Source organism: Podarcis cretensis, assembly GCF_951804945.1.
Source record: "Podarcis cretensis genome assembly, chromosome: 1".
Taxonomy (NCBI): Eukaryota; Metazoa; Chordata; class Lepidosauria; order Squamata; family Lacertidae; genus Podarcis; species Podarcis cretensis.
In genome coordinates, this window is record NC_137170.1 from 30,177,155 (window position 1) to 30,196,447 (window position 19,293).

Sequence of the window (19,293 nt, forward strand, 5' to 3'; positions counted from 1 at the left end):
GCTATTTTTGAATCGTCATCACACAGGCTCCTTTCCCCACCACCATGAGGCAATCAGGAGCTTCAAGGGAGCATTTTTTACAGATAAAATGGTGCAGCGAACTTTGAAGAACTTTTAGCTGATCCAGACTCCCACCACCCTCCAAAAACCAGATCTGATCACAACTCCCCCAGTAGCCCTATTCAGGTGTTACTGTTGTCAAAAGGAATTGCAAGCAAGATACCTTTGCTCTGCCTCTGTCATTTTGAAGCTTCTTCCAGCTGCTGTTGCAGTCAACCATCCAGTAATGGGGAGCCTCCTATTCTCACGGAAGCTTCCCAAACAGATTAGAATCCTGATGCTCTAATGTTCTAAAATGTGTGGGTGGAGCCACCACGCATAGTGACATCATCAGCATGCAACAAACCTAATGGTGAAAGCTTTTGTTTGCCACATAAGGAAAACATATAGGTCTAGCTGGAACTTGTATGTTTCCCCACAGGGAAAAATAGGAGTTTGGCGTGCCATTATTATTTGGGAAACCAGTATGGGGGCATTTCCAGCAGGACAACGATTCTGATCCAGTTCCACCTCCCCTAATATTTCTTTCTTTTTCTTTCTTTCTTTCTTTCAAGCATACATTACAAATCTTAATCAGAGATCTCCTGCCTCATATCTAGTTGTACCCTTCGTTCCTGGCTGACTCTGCACACTCACCGTTTTGGAGTGTAAAAGGTATGGAATGGGTAATAATACCCCACGCTATCACAGCTAAACTGTGGCTGAGGAGAAACTTACTTGTTTATAAAAACAAAACATAGCTTTTCACGACCCTGAATTTTTCATGCTTATCCTCAACATTCAACAGAGGAAACACAGCCCAGAATAACTAAGGAGATAGTAAGGAGATAACTAAGGAGATAGTACAAGAATACTTGGCTAGTTTAGATGTATTCAAGTCTCCAGGGCCAGATGAACTGCATCCAAGAGTATTAAAAGAACTGGCAGATGTGATCTCAGAACCACTGGCAGTCATCTTTAAGAATTCCTGGATAACAGGCGAAGTCCCGGCAGACTGGAGGAGGGCAAATGTTGTCCCTATTTTCAAAAAGGGGAAAAGAGAGGACCCAAATAATTACCGCCCAGTCAGTCTGACATCAGTACCAGGGAAGATTCTGGAGCAGATCATTAAGCAAACAGTCTGTGAGCACCTAGAAAGGAATGCTGTGATCACCAATAGTCAGCATGGATTTCTGAAAAATAAGTCATGTCAGACTAACCTGATCTCGTTTTTTGACAGAATTACAGGCCTGGTAGATGAAGGGAACGCAGTGGATGTAGCCTACCTTGATTTCAGCAAGGCATTTGACAAGGTGCCCCATGATATTCTTGTAAAGAAGCTGGTAAAATGTGGTCTTGACTATGCTACCACTCAGTGGATTTGTAACTGGCTGACTGACCGAACCCAAAGGGTGCTCATCAATGGTTCCTCTTCATCCTGGAGAAGAGTGACTAGTGGGGTGCCACAGGGTTCTGTCTTGGGCCCGGTCTTATTCAACATCTTTATCAACGACTTGGATGATGGACTCAAGGGCATCCTGATCAAATTTGCAGATGACACCAAACTGGGAGGGGTGGCTAACACCCCAGAGGACAGGATCACACTTCAAAACGACCTTGACAGATTAGAGAACTGGGCCAAAACAAATAAGATGAATTTTAACAGGGAGAAATGTAAAGTATTGCACTTGGGCAAAAAAAAATGAGAGGCACAAATACAAGATGGGTGACACCTGGCTTGAGAGCAGTACATGTGAAAAGGATCTAGGAGTCTTGGTTGACCACAAACTTGACATGAGCCAACAGTGTGACGCGGCAGCTAAAAAAGCCAATGCAATTCTGGGCTGCATCAATAGGAGTATAGCATCTAGATCAAGGGAAGTAATAGTGCCACTGTATTCTGCTCTGGTCAGACCTCACCTGGAGTACTGTGTCCAGTTCTGGGCACCACAGTTCAAGAAGGACACTGACAAACTGGAACGTGTCCAGAGGAGGGCAACCAAAATGGTCAAAGGCCTGGAAACGATGCCTTATGAGGAACGGCTAAGGGAGCTGGGCATGTTTAGCCTGGAGAAGAGGAGGTTAAGGGGTGATATGATAGCCATGTTCAAATATATAAAAGGATGTCACATAGAGGAGGGAGAAAGGTTGTTTTCTGCTGCTCCAGAGAAGCGGACACGAAGCAATGGATCCAAACTACAAGAAAGAAGATTCCACCTAAACATTAGGAAGAACTTCCTGACAGTAAGAGCTGTTCGACAGTGGAATTTGCTGCCAAGGAGTGTGATGGGGTCTCCTTCTTTGGAGGTCTTTAAGCAGAGGCTTGACAACCATATGTCAGGAGTGCTCTGATGGTGTTTCCTGCTTGGCAGGGGGTTGGACTCGATGGCCCTTGTGGTCTCTTCCAACTCTATGATTCTATGATTCAACATGCTGTTGATTCTAGATGCTGCTGTCCACAAGGGTGGGTGTGGTTACTTGACAGACATTTGAAAACCCTCCCCTTGATTAAGGGACACACCATAGATGAATGAAGAAGAAGAAAGTGGGGACGGCGATCACAGCATCATTATGCAGGTATGGATGCAAACACACCCCAGTACCAGTTGTGGAACTGTCTTCTCACAAAGGTGCATCTGGCACCTTCAATATACAGCTTTCGGTGAAAGCTGAACTTGCGCCTCTTCATTTTGGACTCCTGAGGTGTATATTTTTAGGACTCGCCTTATATTTGTAATTTTAAGTTGTTTTAGACCATTTTATTTGTTGTAACTCACTTTGGAAGGCAGGAAATAAATTGTAATAATGCCCAGGGAGGTACAGCTGGTGCCTTCATTATACACCTTTTGGTGCCAGGCAAAAAAATTTTTTTATTATTATTTATTGAATTTATACACCACCCTATACCCAGTTGTCTCAGGGCGGTTCACAGAATAAAATCAAGATATAAAACCACAAAATACCTAATAATAATAATAATAATAATAATAATAATAATAATTTATACCCCGCCCATCTGGCTAGACATCCCCAGCCACTCTGGGCAGCTTCTAACAAAATATTAAAATATAGTAAAAATAAAAACAGCAACCCAGGTCTTGGGCTGATTAACATCCTATATAACCTTTTAAATGTGTTTGGGTGAGGTGGTGGGGTGATTGTTTTGTTTTGTTTTTGCTTTTATTACGCATTTTGTATTTTTATATTGTATTCTAATGTTGTGAACTGCCCTGAGATCTTTGGATGAAGGGTGGTTTACAAATTTAACAAGTAAAGTAAATAAATGATCTGTTCTCAAATGGATGCACCGTGGGTTAATGCAGAATCCATATTCATTTCATTTTCATTTTCAGAATGGAACCAGTCTCTTAGGAAGCTTTTCAGGCATGCACAAAAATCCAATAGATCTAGATTGTGTGTGTGTGGACTACAAGTACCATAGAACTGTAGAGCTGAAAGGGACACTGAGAATCATCCAGTCCAACCCCCTGCAATGCAGAAATATGCAGCTGTCCTATACAGGGATCAAACCTGCAACCTTGGTGTTACCAGCACCATGCTATAACCAACTGCGCTATCTGTCTCCATTGATTCTAGAATAAAACGTCAAGTGTACACTGCCTGTAGCCGGCATAAGACCACAATCAGATGTTTCAATTGGCAGATTGTTTTGCGTAGTGTGCTGCTTATCCTTCACTCTCTCTACCCCATCTTGGAGGAATGCTAATGTATGGGCAGGTTGCGCTCCTGCTAACAGTGGTATGCTGCTGGAACAAAGGCCAGGATTGGGAACACACGGCAAGTCATGAAGTGACTCTTAGCTGAGCTTCCGCGGGAAAGACCGCTGTGCAATTCTGCCATGCTCTGCATAACACTGAACACTCTGGAGGTAAATAGTCATACAAAGAGCAGAGCTGAGAGAGGGTGAGCTTGAGAAGTGCAGAAGTGATGATTAAGCAAAGGAAGATCTGGTAAAGTCCATGAATTGGCTAGAGCGCTAACCTATTTGCTGTACCCAGCCTTCAAATTAATAAAACAAATCCCTTGGTAAGTCTGCCAGAGTTATTAAAGGATGCTAATACTCCCCTAGAGTAATCTGGAGAAGCACAGCTGGAGCTGGAGAGGAAGTGCTGTAGCTTGGGGAGGGAGGTGGCATGGAGCGAAGACCCTTCAATCCCACCAGATGACTGTCAGGGCTGTCTACTCCCGTCCAGCCTCACCCAGAGGGGATGTGAGGCTAAGTGTGGAAGGAGGGGGAACGGGGGATTGCAAGGCTGAAATCTCTCCTCCCTCCCTCTGCTGCCAACCTAGTTTTGCATGAGAGAGGATTTTTCATTCTGCTGCTTTCTAAATTATGCTGCCTAGGCATTTTCATAAGAACCAAGAGTGGGAAGTCCCACTTCTCAGAATCCTTGCTAAGGAAAGCTGCAACCCTGAGGGGCCTGCAGAGAGGGGTGGCAGAGGCCACACTGGTGCCTTGGAGAACGATGGTTTCTACTCATCACAGATAGTGCTTATTCCTGATACATATACCCTAGGAAGAGATGCAACCATTTAAATGCTGGGTGGTGGCAGGGGAAGAGGAGAAACCTTATAAAGCAGCCTTCCCCAACTTGATACCCTCCAGGTGTCGACAGACAACAACTCCCATCATCCCTAGGCAACATGGCCAATAGTTACCAGGTTTGGGGGAACTGCTCTAGAGGGAAGACATTGCACAGCATTGCATGAATGCACACATGCAAATACTGACTTTTAGCTCAGGACTTTACACAGCTTCATTTTATTATCCCAGTACTCTTTATAGTCTACCCAGAAGTAGCATCATCATCTAATCTAATTCATTTTATTAGTAGCACATAATGCCCTTAATTTCTGAACAACGTGAGCTGGATGGAGGCAGAAGCCCAAAGAAAGAAGGGAGGAAGCTATCACTGCCTATCTCTGCTCCCAAATGCCCCCACACACATTATAGCCATTTATTTAGAATAACTCAAAACTAGGCAGTTTGTTTCCTGAGGGATTCAGCCAGGACCATTTGGTAATTTATCTTTACAGAAAAGAAGACTCATCAAAAGGTGCCCTAAAGGGTAATGAGCACCAACTCTGCAACTCAAACTGAGATGTAGGAAGAATGCTGTTTTGCCACACATCTACTCCCCACAATTTTAGAAAAACTGAATTTCTATCTACTCCGGCACCTCCAGTCACAGATGAACACAATGTAAGAGTTCAGAACATTTGAAGAAGACTTTAGTGACAGGTGAGCTCTGGGCAATGTGGTCTCAGAGATCAAAGCTGGGATCTCAATACTCATTCTACTGAGGTCCTCTGATCACTCATGCCTCTAAGCTTTAGGCCAATGAATATCACTCACTAATAATCACAGCTTACCCATCTTTTCTTGCCTCTTCCTACAAAGAATATACCATGGAAAAGGTTCCTTCTCCCTGCCTGTCACTTTCCATAAAATTTAGATTCGTACAATAAAATTGTGTAATTTGATTAGGAAATACATGGCGACTTCTGCAGAGCTGCCTGGAAGACCTACAACTGGGCAGAAAGCCTGGATAGAAATGTATTCAATAAAATAAAGAAGTTAAATTAAGACAGAGAAGAAATGATTAACTAGGAAAGCACCAAGTGTATTTTTGCAGGAGAAAACAGCCAATTTATACAAACTGTACAAATCATAACTTATGTAACACATATGTGGTTTGTACTTGGGTATCTTTACCAATTACAAATTGCATTGGAAAAGTGAGTACCATGAGTATTTGCAGGGGCCAGGCCCTGAGCGCAGTGAGGAGTTGCAGAACCAGGCCCTTGCTGTGTTTGTCTTGGAGGAGTCGGGTGCAGCCTGGTAGGTATGGCCAGATCAGATGTGCAGCACCTGGAGGCAAACCCAAGAGGGGAATATAAGGCCAGCATTTTCCCCTGGTTCTTTGCCACAGCAACAGGGTTTATACCCTGTTGCTGCCAGTCCCTGTTCCTGCTTTGGTGCTCCAGTTCCTTCTCCTGTTCCAGTTTCTGTTCCTGTGTTCCAGCCTCATTGAGTTTCCGTCCTCCATTTAACTGCTACCATTGTTACCATCCATACCTTGGTCCCAGTGTGTCAGGTCTGGACTGCTGCCACCTATGTCCCAGACCATGACAAAGTGATATGTGACCCGTAGGTCCAATTTATGGCAGCAGTGGCATAGCGTGGGTTGTCAGCACCCGGGGCAAGGCAAGTAATTTGCGCCCCCTAACCCGTGGATTTGCGCCCCCTAACCCTAACCCTAACCCCCAGATGTTGCGGCCGGTGCGGCCGGGCCCCCCTGCACCCACCACGCTACGCCACTGTATGGCAGTGCTGCTACAGGATGTAGCTGCTCCCTCACCATAAATCATGTGAGGAAGGTAAACAATGTGATTACTTACTTTCTGCCAATAGCAGCTGATTGACCATTTCTAGCAATGTGTGGAACACAACTTATTCCCTGATCTTCCATTTTCCAGGTGGATCTGCCCAAACTGAGCAGGTCCTATCAAACTTAATCTAGTCTGTTCAGTATACTAAGTCAGTTCAGTAAACTATGAATTGTGTAAAAAAAAATTATTGATTCTCACAGACCCTCCTGTGATGGGAGTTAGGCCAAGAGATACACCGATAAGCTTACCTGAGGAAAGATTTTAAAAATGCTAGCACTCTGCATTTATCACTCTGGCTCTGCACAATTTGCGCTGGCTTGATTAGTCTCCAGGCTCAATTCAATGTGCTTGTTTAACGTTAAAAGACTCTCTTAACCTAGGTACCTGGGTGCTGCCTATTTCCAGATGTATCCTCTGCACATGCTCTGATCTTTATATGAGGTCCTGCTCCAAAACCCTCAACCTCAGGGGGAAAAGTTGGTGTCAGCTAGGGCTAGGACTTTTCTATTGTAGCACTTTCCCTGGGGAATGACTTGTTGAGTGAGGTGACATCCATCAGTCCCCATCCCTATACAGGTTTTGGTGGTTGGAGAAAGCCAACAACATACAGAGGGTCACTGGTAAGACACTACTGGCCATAAATGTTCAGCAGTGACAGCAAGAGCCTCAGTTTATATAATCTGCCACATGGGGACCCAACATGGGACCCCATTACATGAAACATGGGGGCTAGAATACTTTTCTATGCATGGAATACATGTTCAAATCTTCACAGCACTTTGCTGGTGAAAGCTCCACTAAATTGTGCTGATGGAGTGCTTAGAGGCAGGCTGTGAATTATTAAAACAGAGGTCCGTATGCTCTGCAGTCGTGTGCCCCCTGAGTCAAGCAAAAAATGGATTAAGACTCCTTAAGTGTAACTAAGCTATAGCAAAAGATAGACTGTTCAGTTGGCAACACTCACTTCCTCATCTGGGAATTTGGGGTAAGCCAATCAATGAAAATAGGAGTGAACAGAGCCAGTCATATGCCCCCTCAGAGCTCCTACGGGATCCTAAAAAGGGCTCCAAACACACACACACACACACACACACACACACACACACACCAGCCTGGTTAAAACTGGATTGACTCAGAGGCACAAATCAACAGCGACACAGGCAAACATATATATATGTTACAATGATTGGGCAGAGGCAGTGGGAACAGAATCCTGCTTCCCTAGGTCCAATCAATGATTTCACTAGATGAGGAAGATCAAGCAGGATTTTGTACATCCTTTGCATAACTGTGGGCATTGTTGTTGCCATGCCATCATTATTGGCAGCCATTTCATCACCCAGCAGCATCTAGCTGGCCACTGCTTAAATCAGAATACTGTTGAACTCACCTATCAAGGTCATTTTACAATCTTGTAATGGTTCTTTGAGGGGCATCTGATCTCCTGCAGCCCTGTTACATGAAAACTGGCATTGGGCAAAGCAAGGCTGCTGCCTTAAGCAGATTCTGGGAGCTGTGGGGAGCAGCCCTCCTGAGCCCTGCAGTTGTTTCCCTCTGCTGGAAGACAGAGAGGTATAGTATATGCCATACAGACAGAGCTATATGTGCTTCTATACCACCCTCAGGTATGGTGGAAGAAGCCTCAGGCAGCAAAATGTCTTGGGCCAGCCCTGACTGCAGTAAGCCATCTGAATGGCATGCTTTCACTCCTTTAAGGAACTGGTAAATCAGATCCAGGGAACTGGGGAAATATATGCTTTCTTTGTATGTTATGTTTTGTTTTCTAAGCCCCTCCCCCCCTTTCTAACCCCCTGCCTCAGAGAGATATTTTCACCTCCCATGGCTGGCACGCGAAAGCCGGCCTTGCCAGTCACAACCAAGAGGCTTTTTCCGCGGCCAGCAGGGATTGTTCTGACAGTTTTGCCTTCTCGTCACATCATCCTGTCATCACCCTCCTCCTCTTCCTTAGATCAGCCTCCCATTTTTTCGGCATTAGGGGTCAGGGTCAAGACGTAATGAGGAACATCACAATGGAAGGACACTTTTTACCTCAGCGGCAGAGAGGGATCTGGAAGTTATGCTGTGATCCAACGGCCAGCACTGGAGGCAGCAAAACACAGTAGTGGGGGACGACGACGACGACTCCATATGCTGATACAAGATCTGTCCACCCAGTTTAAAAACTATGGGAATGTTAATGGTCATACATAAATATGACGCACACCCTTTCTCTCTCTTTTTCTACAGTATGATCATCCTTTCCAGACAAACGCACTTCTATCAGTCAAAACTGCTGGATGCTAATTAGGGCATTTGAAACAATGCTACATATGATTTGTGCAATTCTGTCCACTGGCAAGAACTTTCTGCTGATGGATTAGAATTTGCATTTTTGCTCATTCTTAAGAGCTATAAAGGGATGGCACAACTTGATGCAACACTTGTGCTCAGTGGCTCTTACTTCCTATTCATGCTTTTTTAAAACTGAAAAGCAGCCTTGGAGACCCAAATCAAGATTGGAGGAACAGCAAGCAAGCACTGATTGCTTCTTTCCTGTAAAAATGGTACAGGACTGCCATGCCACGCACAAGCTGCTTCCATACCAGCAGAAGAAAATATATGGGGGCCCTGTACCTTTTTCCCTTGTGGGGAGAAAAACAAAACAGAGGACACAATTTTGAGCTGGAAAACAATGGAACAGGAACAGGGCTGCCAACTTGAATAAAATACTGTTGGGGAAGTAAGCCCCCCTCTGCGTAATTGATCACAAGACACACACATGCACCATTTGAATGGCAATGTCCATGAACTTGGGGTGGGGCCCTCAAATATTTTACTGGGAGGGTTGAATGGACCTTGGCTGCTAGGAGTTGGCTCCTATGAACAGGAAAGTGTTCAACAGCCACTAGCTCTTTCTTCCTCATAATTGGCAGTGTGCCAAGAGCTCCTATTGTTTTAACATGCACAAATTCACCCTTATAGATCTCCATTTAATTTGGCCCCAGCACTGAAGAATCAGAAGTTCATGGGGTTAGGTGGGGCATCTCCAGTCCTATATGGGAAACTCAAATGACAATCTAGCTACGCTAATTATGGAAAGAAATAACTTAAGAAGAACCTGTTACAGGTAGGTAGCCGTGTTGGTCTGCCATAGTCAAAACAAAATAAAAGAAAAAAAATTCCTTCCAGTAGCACCTTAAAGACCAACTAAGTTAGTTCTAGGTATGAGCTTTCGTGTGCATGCACACTTCTTCAGATACTTCAGATACTTCAGAAGAAGTGTGCATGCACACGAAAGCTCATACCTAGAACTAACTTAGTTGGTCTTTAAGGTGCTACTGGAAGGAATTTTTTTTCTTTTATTTTGTTTTAAGAAGAACCTGTTAGATCAGATCAGTGGCCCATCCAATCCACCATCCTGGTCTCTGAGGCCAACAAGTTGCCTGTGGGAAACCTGCAAGCAGGATTCGAGAACAAGAGCAATCGCCCCTGTGGTGGCAGTAATGCATCTGCTGGAAACCTATATATTTTTAATCCATATAACTCTGGGGGCAAAGAGGGGGATTATTTTTAAATATGCTTCTTAAGAGAAACAGTTCAGTTCACATCATTTTCAATACAGTCCAGATCGCAAAAGGATGGACTTAGACCTCGGAAACTTGAATTCCAGTCACAGTTCTGGCATGGCTTCAACAGCTGGCCTTGGTAAGATCAGTACTTCCCACTCTAGGTATAAACCAGCAGTGGTCAACATAGTGTCCTCCAGATGTTGTTGGACTCCAACTTCCATCAGCTCCAGCCAGCATGGCCAATTTTGTCTGGGATGGTGGGAGGTGAAGTCCAAAAATGTCTGGTTCACAGACCAGATGAACAAAGAAATGTAAAGCATTTTCTATTATTGGAGAGCATACTACAGCACTTTGGGGGGGAAATTACAAGAAGATTCTCATACATCCTTAATATGGAGTGAAATTAAACTAGACTTGAACCAAAACTACATATTCTTTTGCCAATGTTTTCCCAAGCCCTGACAAACTCTTCCTATTCTTAGCTCCTTTCCCCCCAGCTGCTCTTAGTCATCCACACTGCCCATATTTCACTATATGCTCAGCTGCCCTCTCTGGCCCTCAGTGATGTCATCATGCAGCTAAATCTGACTGGCTGCATAACATTATGATGTCAACCTCTTCACCATGGAACCCCTGACTGTATGAGATTACCTACTTGACTTGCTCCAGGGATGGAAGAAACAACAGCTTCAGCAAGAGAAAATGATGCCAAACAAGCTTTTTAAAAAGGTAAAACATTGCAAAACATTTCCCCCTCCCCTGGAGAAATTTCTACACCACCCAAATTCTATTTTCAGGTAGAAACCAGCACAACTGGACAATATTTGGGCAGAGCTCTACAGAAAACCTCATGCCCATAATCATTAAATTCCTGTTTGGATTTATTTCGTTCCCATCACACTGCCTAACATTAGTTCAACAGCTAGCAGCCATCTCTTACTAGGAAATGTACAGAAAAGCAGAGGGGAGGCATTCAGCTTTAGAAATGAAGGGAAGTGGGCGAGATGGGAAGCAGGCCATTGTTAACACCAACTCCTGGAACAAAATGAGAGACTAGGCAGCTCCATCCCATCCTGAGGGAATGCACAGTAAAACATCTGACTTCATGGAAATATTTCAATTTGCTATTTTTGGAGCAAATATGAATTTGTCAGAATTACTGAAGCAAGGGGTTTTTCCCAGCTCTCTCCTGAAATGGGGGTGGGCACAGCTGAGTAGATTGAGGGGAAATGTTTCACTGTGACAAGAACCATAATTTACATCTTAAGTTGTCAATTTAACCATCTTCTTTATTTGTTCCCAGTTTTCATTCTCTTCATCCAAGTCCTTCAGCAGAACAGCCAGTTCTCTCTGGGGTGGCAAAGTACAGAGAAAATATGGAATAGCAAAATAAATATAATAGTGGGGAGGGAGCACATTTCCTTCCTCACTCCTACATGTCACAAATGGCTCAAAATTATTCATCAACTCTCGCCAATGTCAAAACTATTGTTGAGGGGGAGCAACACAAGTCAGCAGCTAGTTAAATATTCACACAGGGAGGTAATATTTAGTATACCATCCTCTCCACGGTGGAACACAAAATGTCATTTGATTTTAATTATATCTTAAATCAATTTCCATTTGTCTGCTTTGTTTTCTGCTGGTGCATGTTGTTAAATCTTTTTTTATATATTTCAAAGCACATCTGAATTAACAAGCCTGAAGATCAGGGCTGCCACCAGCAAAGACTAGGGAATAATCCTATGCCCACCTGTGTGACAGGGAGAAATTCACCTGAAACAACATATTCCACTCTTCCAAAAGTGTAAAAGGAGAAGCACAGGAAGCTGGATCTCTCACAAACTCTGATACAACAGCTATCATTAAATTTAAAAGGCTCTTTAACAATTGTAGCAACCTCAGCAACCTGGAAAAATTTTAAGAAGGGGCTCATTACCCGTGAATTTCCAGGTAAACCCAGGAGTATTTTACCCCAAAACTGTTTAATTGGAAGATGATTATAAACATACAATCAAGTGCACAGTGATATATATGGACTTCTCATGATATGGCCTCAGCTAAGCTGCTAAAAGCTTGGAGAACAAGATAACAAGTTTGTTGGCCAGCATTAGCACAACAGAAGCAAGTTACAGGTCCGTGTGACATCTGCCATTAATCTAGCCCTAGAGACCAAAAGGATAGTTCTCAACCATTTTAAGCAGCAGACTCTGGAGACATAGCTGCACATGTGCAAAGCTGAGTTAACTCAAAATATAGTGGGGTTTCAGGATCATAAACTTCCTGCTCCTGTCACCATGCATTCTATATAATGCAACACCTGGATAGCTCAGTTGGTTAGGCAGTGTTTCCCAACCTTGGGCCTCCAGCTGTTTTTGAACTACAATTCCCATCATCCCTGACCACTGGTCTTGCTAGCTAGGGATGATGGGAGTTGTAGGCCAAAAACATCTGGAGGCCCAAGGTTGGGAAACACTGGGTTAGAGTGTGGTGCTGATAATGCCGAGGTTGCAGGTTTGATCCCTGTATGAGATAGCTGCATACTGCTGCATTGCAGGGGGTTGGACTAGATAATCCTTAGGGTCTCTTCCATCTCTGATTCTATATAATGTAGCCATTACTTCAAATTAAGGTTGAGCAATAGCACATTTTTCATGGTCATTTCCTGCAAATGCCAGGGAAGCACTGCCTGCAACTTTGGGGAAGTTGGATACATTTCTTACTTCATTTGTTCAAAAGGGACCTTGCCATACTAGATATGGCATATCAGAAGGTTGTTGGGGGAAGAAAATAAATGTACCCATATAGGGTAATTAAATGGACTTGGCTGGATCCCTAGATTCAAAGCACAGAGCTAAACACACTCTCCAGTAAGAGAGCTCCAGCAGGGCTTAAAAGTTCAGCAACAGTTAAGCCTTAGGAATACAGGCTGCTAGACCCTTTTAATATCCTGTTTAGTCTGCTAACAGCGCTTTCCCATTTCTACCCCTCTCACAATGTATAGACCACACCGTTAGTAAATTTAAATGCTTTACTTACTACTATCAAAGGTCAGATTCATGAGTTATTTCATGCAGCAGCAAGAAGAATACAGGTACAAAATCTTTGGGCTAAAAAACACAGAAACGTATTTCTGTGCATGTGGTCTGGACTTGAAGCAGTACCAAGCCCAGACATGTTTCCTGGTCATCAGGACATGATGAAAGAGAGTGAACAAAGAAACTTCACTTCCTCATTCACCAAAGATGAGGGGGCGTGACCTAACTGAGTCTAGCAATAAAATTCTGTGGTTTTAACCCATTCGTGCATTAACTAGCCCTAAGCTTGCTAGTTATATTTGGCTGCAATTTCTCACAAAGGTTGCATCAGTCTTCCTTTTAACTATTACAAAAATCTGGTCACTGCGAACTGCCATATTTCCTTTTTTAAAACCAAGAATTTGCCTAGAAACAATATTGCTATTGGGCCATTATCGGTTAAGAACAGTGTCTGTAACTATTAAAAGGAAGACTAATGCTAACCTCTGCTGCCTTGTATTTATTACAGTAAGCATCCCGCTCCCTTTGCAAAAAAAAGAAATTAAAGAAATAAACACAACCCTTGAAGATCTCTGTCTCTCACACACAAATCTTCAAGCCTGGCTTTCACCCATTCCAAAAATGCAAAACAAAAACAAACCAGGGCTGAAAGCTTCAGGTCAACATTACTTCAACCACATCTAAAATAGGGGGAGGCAAGCAAATGCTTTCCCTCTGTGCAATGAGTTTAGCTTTCTCAACAGGTTTTGAGCTGACTGGCATTCAAATAAAGAACAGGCACTTTAATATGACTGTTTAAAGAAAACACTGTGTGTTACTGTGACCTCACAATAACCATATAGCTCCTGGCCGGTCACTCTATGTTCCCATGGGCCATTTAGAGTAACGACTTCATTTCCTACAAGCCTCCATTATACATGTAACTAGGTTTAACAATGGTGGCAAGCAGAAATCTCAGGTACACATCTCTCCTCAGCAGGGTCTGGTTACTAAGCTATTACAGAAAATGAGGGTGCAATCTTGGGTGCAATGACAGGGAGAGACCTCTCAAAGGCTTGTTATATACAGTCCATATCGCCCATCCATTTATTTGCCCAGAGTCCAAGATTACCAAGATGTGGAATGAATTGCTACTTCGGGGAAAAAATCAAGCCATTCTCGAACAGCAGAAAACAACACTTTTCAGGTGTAGGTACATGCAAATCATCATACTTCACTTTCATTGCAAGCTGCTTTGAATCTGAACCAAGGATCACCAAGGCTTAGCTTTAAGAAACTTCTCTGGACACCAAGGTTCTTTTCTAGGCAACCCTGAAGGCAGTGTGGGGCAAATGAGTGCACTGCAGGGGGGAGGTATTTTACTTTACAGGAAATTGTCCTTTTAATTTGTGACATGATAGACAGTGACAGCCTCTGCTTAATACAAATGACAGCTGGTTTTAAGAACAAGATCCATTTAAGAATAAGACCCTCTGAAAAAGTCAGTGAACAAGGTAGGGCGAGTGTTCATATGGAATAGCCCCCCAAAGTGTGCTCACTCAAGATATTTCCCCAACCGAAGGTGAATTCTTCATGCATAACTGCCCTATAATTGCTTAAAGGTAAAGGGACCCCTGACCATTAGGTCCAGTTGCGGACGACTCTGGGGTTGTGGCGCTCATCTTGGTTTATTGGCCGAGGGAGCCAGCATACAGCTTCCGGGTCATGTGGCCAGCATGACTAAGCTGCTTCTGGCGAACCAGAGCAGCGCACAGAAACACCATTTACCTTCCCACCGGAGCGGTACCTATTTATCTACTTGCACTTTGACGTGCTTTCGAACTGCTAGGTTGGCAGGAGCAGGGCCGAGCAACAGGAGCTCACCGCATCGCGGGGATTCGAACCACCGACCTTCTGATCGGCAAGCCCTAGGCTCTGTGGTTTAGAAAACCAGTCCCCCATGATAATATTGTGGGAAAGCTGGTAAAATGTGGACTGGACGAGGTAACTGTTAGGTAGATTTGTAGCTGGTTGACGGACCAAACTCAAAGAGTGCTCACAAATGCTTCCTTGTCATCCTGGGGGGGGGGGGGGGGAGTGACAAGTGGGGTGCCTTCACCTACCTGGTGCTTTTCAAATTAGAATGTAAAAGCCCTGCTGAGCGAGATCGAAGACACATCTAGCCCAGCATCTTGTTCTCACAGTGGCTAACCAGATGCTATGGGAAGCCCTCAAGCAGCACATGAGTGCAACAGCATTTTCTTAATTTACATGTAATTCAGCTGTGTATCTCCTCTGATACTGGAAGCAGGACACAGCCACCATAGCTAGAAGCCATTGATATCCTCAGCGAATTTGTCGAACCCTCTTTTAAAGCCTTTGAAGTTGGTGGCCATCACTACATCTTCCCCACCCCAAAAAATGTTTTGGGCTACTGTTGTGCTGCCTGGGAAGGATGTGATTTGTAGTTCAAAATCTCTAGAGGGCACCAGAGGTTGGTGAGAGCATGTACCATCTGCACCTGTGTACCAACTGCATCTTGCTCACTTTGTGAGATTCGAGAAGACAGCCATATATCAATATAATCTTTTTTGTTTAGGTTTATTGATCAGTTTTTCCTTTTTAAAAAAAAAAAATGGAATGGAGTGACTAAGCTAGGCCTGGCTTGTGCTATTTGTTGGTTTGAATAAGTGAAGCAAAACAAAAGCTGCCTGTGTTGACCTGATCATTCATCAAACCCTCGGTTCCTGAATTTTTAATTTAGCCTGGAAGGAAGCATAGCCTCTCTCAGTAAATGGATAAGGAGGGCAGGAGAGCAGAGAATTTGGCATAGATAGCCAAGAAATGCAATCAGTGTGCCAACTCCACACCTTAACCCTCTTTGAATTTGTTCATCTTCATAGCCTTTAGCCCAGCCTTCCCCATTAGCCTGGTGCCTTCCAGATATTCTGGATTACAACTCCCATCACTCCTGACTATTGACTATTCTGGTTGAGGCTGTTATGAGTTGGGAGCCCAAAAAGTCTGGAGGGCATCAAGTTGGAGAGGGTTGCTTTAGACTGTGTGTTTTCAAGTCCAGATCCATTCAGTTTTAGGGAGACGGACAGAATTTCACAAACACAAGTATTAACAAAGTTACATTGTTACACTTAAGAAAGGGGGCAGGGACAGAAAGGGAATAAATCTAGCTTAAAGTAAGATTTGTATTTCAAAACTTACTGAAATCAAAAGAGCAAAGAAAGGTGTTCACATAATCCTCAAAATGAAGGAGAACAAACCTGGTTTAGGAGGGGAAAGATGTCTCATCTGATTCAATAGGCATAAATAACAGTACAAAGTAGAATAATGGACTAAAATAGACTATGGATATGTTTGAAATTATGTTGCCAAGAAGAAAGTAGAGGGGAGGCGGAATATAGGAACTTGTGCAATTGCCAAAAAGTAACCGAGGGAATTTTAAGTGTTGAAAGCACTGAACAATAACCTGAAAACTATGATCAATATTTCAAAAGAAGAAGCAAAGAAACATAAGCATGTGTTTCTTGAGAAATTGAGTACAGGCACTTCAGGAGTCAAACACAACTACTCAGTTTCTGTAAGTAGGCATTCCAGGACCACAATCTGATCACATACACACACACACAACGGGCTAAACTTCCCTGCCATGCCAATGGCAATGGCTCCAACAGCTCCTTTGATAGAGGAGGCCCATCTGACCTTCCCATCCTCAAGATCATGTAAGTCAAACTACAACAGGTGTAGTCAATTGAGCATCATCAAGGTATTAATGGACTCCAACTCCTATCAGCCACAACCAAAGAACAAAGGTCGTTGACACGGTTCTACTGTAGCAAATGCTAATCAATTCTCATGAGGACTTTTTTTTTGAAGAGTTACTGCACAAAGTGCTTTTATTGTGCTGGTATACAGGTGTCTTAAACAGGTCTTCACTGGGGCTGTTGAAAATAATTTATTTATACACCCTTCTGTGTTTGTACTCCAAGTGCCTACAGCAAGATGCACATAAAAAAATAAAGCAGGAAACACAACAGGTTGTATTAGGATCTTTTAAACAATCAAATCACATGGTAAGCAGAGCCAGTTCAAAAGCTCCATAGAACATCTCCATTTGCTATTCCTTAAAAACAATATTAAAACCTCTACTCCCTCCATCTCAGCATATTTCCCTTCCCATTCATAGCCCAATTTGATCCCTCAGGCAGTTCCCAAACATGAAGCACTTCTAAGAATGGAGCGGATGTGTCTGCAATGAAGGATTGTGGGAGGACAGTGCAATTTCACTCTAGCCCTTGTTGCTGTCACCGGACAGCAGCAGAACTCTAAAAACCCTGCTGGTTTCCTCCAGCGGGGTTATCAGTCATGACCAAAGGGATGACCAACACCAAAAGGCAAGAGCAGAAAGGGAGACTGACTCAGAAGAGAGATCATCAGTAATATCACAGGATGCATAGTCACCTTTTCCCTGGACAATGTGCTGTTGGAACAGAGGTGAAGTGTAGGTCTTCTCTTGGTGCTTTAGGGATTGTTCATCCTCAGTCTCTTCTATGAGATACTTACAGTGCTATAAATTGTGAGGTTCCCACTGCTCACCAGAATCCCTGATGAAATATCATTTTTTAAACTACCTTCCCAGAAGTTTAGAAACTGCATTTTCTGCCAGCCAAGACACTGAGATCCACAGCATAAGTGGGAAGCAAGATGAATGCCATGAATTTGGAGAATGCACTTCCTTCTCTGCATCACACCTCCGGTTTCTCAGCCTAGGGTGAGTTTCCCAACACAAAGAATCACAAGGATGAGATGCATACCAACCCTTTGAGTCATCTTCACCAGTGACATAATAAAGGCGATCTCTTGCCCACACAGCAAGCATGCCACGGAACAGTTCATCTGAAGTCCACAATCATTTACTAGTATGATGGATGATAGTGCCTAACATTGCTCATATAACAGAGAAACCTGTCCAGAGTTCAAGACAGAATATGCTCTGAACTTTGCAAACAGACTAGGATTGTAAAACACCCTCCAAATCTATCACACATGTAAGACCCAGCAAAGTAACTTCTGAGGAACATGCTGGTTCTACTGGCCATGTAGTCTCTCCCTTCTCAATGTGGGATTCCCCCCCCCCCATCTCCTTCCATTGCCACGCACTATGTACCTAAGACAAAATGCATGCTATTTTGTTTTAAGAGAGGGTGCTATATCCTCATAAATTATCAACAATTAGAACAACTTTCAGGACCAGACTGAAAGGCTGCAGATCTCCTTCCTCTCTGATATTTACTATTATTATTAATGACAACAAACTGTGCTTATGCTGCACTGTGCAGCCTGGAAGCACTTTGCAGCCATTAATTAGTTTGTCTTGTTTCTCTGGTGACCATCTGGATCACCATCAAATTAAGACATGATTGGAAAACAGCCTCAAAATGTGCAAAATAAATTTGCTCTAGGAAGAATGAATGGAAGTATAAAAGGGGTTTAATTGGAGCTGGTTCATACAAGTGTTCTATGGCCTTCCTCCACCCAACATCCGTGATTATGTTTTGCCACCCCAGGTGGAAAATTATTGGGCTGATGCAGTCATAGAGCTCCCCATTTCTCATTTGCTCAGCTCCCCATTTCTCATTTGCAGCCATCTGCTAAACTGGGAGCTGGGACCATTTAGACAATAATGTCACCATCTCATTTAAAACAACAACAACAAGGAAGTGGTTGTTTGAATCGTCCCTAAGTGATGCACAAAAAAAAACAGCACCATGGATCAAAATAATTGATATTGCTCTGAAGGGCCTCTGTCACCCTGCTTCCATTTACTGTACAGTCCTGGGTTACTAGGAACATTCTTAAGTGCCATTTTCCACAGGAGAATTAAGTCCAAGCTGTTCAAATCACAACCAGAAGGGGAAGACATTGGTCTGCCCTCAACCTCTAACAACAGGGCAAGAAGCAGACAAATGCAGTGGCTGTTTACCAGTGGTGAATTCTTAACAACAAGCAATTTATATTCACTCATCAAGGAAGATGCAAGTGGAGGCAAATATTATGGTCATGTTCATTTGTTTTTTGATTACAAAATGTATGCAAATTAAGAGCAGCCATCAGGCTCCTGGAAAAATGCCAAAGTGGTTATTAGTGTCGTGAAACTGAGGGGAGGTGGCAACAGGGCACTGCATGCCTGCAAGAGAGAAGCAAGCAGCTGCCATCCAAACCCATCTGGAACAGGAAGC

General features: G+C 43.4%; 1 protein-coding gene and 2 long non-coding RNA genes across 11 annotated transcripts in view; 2 read left to right on the forward strand and 1 right to left on the reverse strand.

The window, feature by feature from the left end:
• NRXN3 (neurexin 3) overlaps window positions 1–19,293 on the reverse strand; it is a 1,235,498-nt gene that overhangs the window by 1,143,263 nt on the left and 72,942 nt on the right. The window lies entirely within an intron of this gene.
• LOC307223206 lies at window positions 389–5,647 on the forward strand. Of its 2 annotated transcripts, XR_013842030.1 has the most exons (5): window positions 389–450; window positions 615–714; window positions 2,486–2,616; window positions 3,637–3,928; window positions 5,098–5,647. It is a non-coding gene; the product is annotated as an uncharacterized lncRNA (long non-coding RNA). The 2 variants fall into 2 exon arrangements; XR_013842031.1 differs by lacking the exon at window positions 3,637–3,928.
• On the forward strand, window positions 7,844–11,434 carry LOC307223171. The gene is made up of 3 exons (XR_013842009.1): window positions 7,844–8,025; window positions 10,585–10,751; window positions 11,326–11,434. It is a non-coding gene; the product is annotated as an uncharacterized lncRNA (long non-coding RNA).